Source organism: Oratosquilla oratoria, chromosome 1 (assembly GCF_046742065.1).
Source record: "Oratosquilla oratoria isolate Oo_2021 chromosome 1, ASM4674206v1, whole genome shotgun sequence".
NCBI lineage: Eukaryota > Metazoa > Arthropoda > Malacostraca > Stomatopoda > Squillidae > Oratosquilla > Oratosquilla oratoria.
Window position 1 is genome coordinate 44,056,634 of NC_134777.1, and position 2,500 is coordinate 44,059,133.

Genomic DNA, 2,500 nt, shown 5'->3' on the forward strand with positions numbered 1-2,500 from the left:
ACATGAAACATGATATATGATACATGGTACATGATATATTAATACATAATATACAATATAACAGAAAACAATATATGAAGCACGAAGCATGGAACATCAAACATGGAACATGATATGTAAAACGTTTAACGTATAATGTATAACATGTAATGTGTACCATGTCCAACATAAAATATCGAATATTTAATATATACGTATGCACGTATGTGATATATTATACGTGATATCTAGCTTTGCTAGGGCGAATAAAATCGTTTGGCGTCACTCAGGGCAAAAATCTGCAAAATGATCCAAGTGCTTTCCCTGGCTAATTGCCTTTGCGGTCTGATAATTACGAAGGAAATGAAGTCACAAGCGAGTATGCCGTCTATACCATGATGTCATATACTGGGACGCCATTGTTTACAGACGAAGAGGGTTGGCGTCACAGAAGAACTCTACAAGGTTCGAGTCCTTTACCGTGTTCTGAATACGTCTTAAGACCATAGGGCGCTCGAAGAAGGATCTTGTGTGTGACCTTAGGTACTACGGGCTTCCGACTCCATCCACAGTGAAACTCATTAGTTTTACTTTTTGAAAAATTGTGTCGAGAAAAGGGCGACAGGCAGACTCCACGATCCCGTGGGATGCGGGTGACCACTAGACGTCCCGTGAGGGTGTGGATGAGGTTGAGGGTGAGGGGGGGGGGGCTCGACCTACTGCAGTTATTAGGGGTCCTTGTTTGTTCAGTGTTCCCTCACTCAATCCTGTTTTCATCCTCCCTCCCTCCTTCCTTTCCTCCCTCCCTCCCTCCCTCCCTTCCTATTTCTTTTCATTATTTCATCTATACACGCATTCAATAGCTGTTAACATGAACCTTCAGTGCACCCGATCTAACTAAAAGTAGGTGACACAGCAGTAACTTGATACAAAAACAGATCTAGATGTCCCATCCCATCGCCTCAATCTTCACCATTGAACTCTTCGTCACACTCGCTGTCCTTTATATTTTTCTACATATTCCCTCCACAAATTCCTGCAAAAACCTTGAACTATGAGCAGTCAAAATCCTTTGACTGAATAGATCAATACATAATGTATAAGATAATGTGTGACGGCAACGTGAACTTTTCAATGTATATAGAAGTGCCGGTAAACCAAAACATAACATTCATTCCCTTTCTTGATTTATTCATCTGCTACTGCCGCTTGTTTGTCCAGCATTTCTTACGTCAATCCCAGTTCTGCACTCCCTCCTCCACCTCCTTATTCCCTCTCAGTCCTTCTCTCCCTTCCTTTATCTTCTTTTAATACTCCCCTTCTCCTTCCCACTCGTTCCCCCCTCAATCCCACTCCTCCCACCCAATACTTCCCTTCATCCCAAGCACGAGAACGACGTGAAATTGTCCAAATGGATAGAAGCACTGAAAAACTAGAGTCCATAATAACTCTCCTTCCTCTCTCCCTCACGCGTTTTCACCACTATCTGCTTTCCTCCCACTCCTCTTACCCTCCTTTCCACTCCTTCCATCTTTCTATCCCCCCTTCTTCTTCCCTCCCTCTCACTCTTTCTCTCCTTTCCTCTCTCCCTTCCTCTTGCGCGACAGCCGCCCAAAATTGACCATAATAATAGAAGCGCTGGTAACTTGCAGCTCATAATAACAACACCTCTCCCTCTCCCCTCACACTCTCCTTCCCTTCCACTCTTTCCATCCCTCCTTTCCACTCCTTCCATCTCTTTCTTTATTACACTTCTTTCTTCCCTCCCCCTCCCTTCCTCTCATCTCTTCAATCGCTCCTACTCATTCCTTCTTTCCTTCCCCCTACTGGTTTCCTCCCTCTCTCTTTTCTTCTCTCTCCCTCCTTCACTCTCTCTCTCCCTCTCTCTTTCTCTCCTTCCTTCTTTCTCTCCGTCTCCCTCACTCTTTCGTTCCTTCCTTCTCTCTTTTCTTCCCTCCTTCTCTCTCTCCCCCACCCTCCTTCTCTCTCTCCCTTCCTCCTCATCCTTCTCTTCCTTCCACTCCTATCCCTCCATCTATCCCTACCACTTCTATTCCTTTCTCTCTCTCCCTCCTTCCGTTTCTCCCTACCTAATACTCCTTCCTTCCCCCTCCCTTCCACTCTTTCTATCTCTCCCACACACACCTCCCATATCTCCTCTCCACTCCTTTCTTCCCTTCCTTTCATTAATTCTCTCCTTCCTTCCTTCCTTCTCTCCTTCCCTCCGTTTTCTGCCCCACTCACTCACTTCCTCCTTCCATCACCCTAAATTAATTAATGTATATATCTTGGTACCTCATCATAATCCCTTTACTACGATTACGGTCTCCAAGTTAAATCACATTGTGTGTCTTTCAATATGATGAAATCTAGGATGTTAGTCACTGTACTGAAGGGCTTAAGATTCTGTCGCATCTCCATAAGGACCTTTTTCCACCACTCCCCTCTTTCTTTCCCTCACCCTCCCATCCCCTTGTCTCCCCTCCCCTCCTCTCGCCTCCCCTACCCTGTGCAAAGTAAA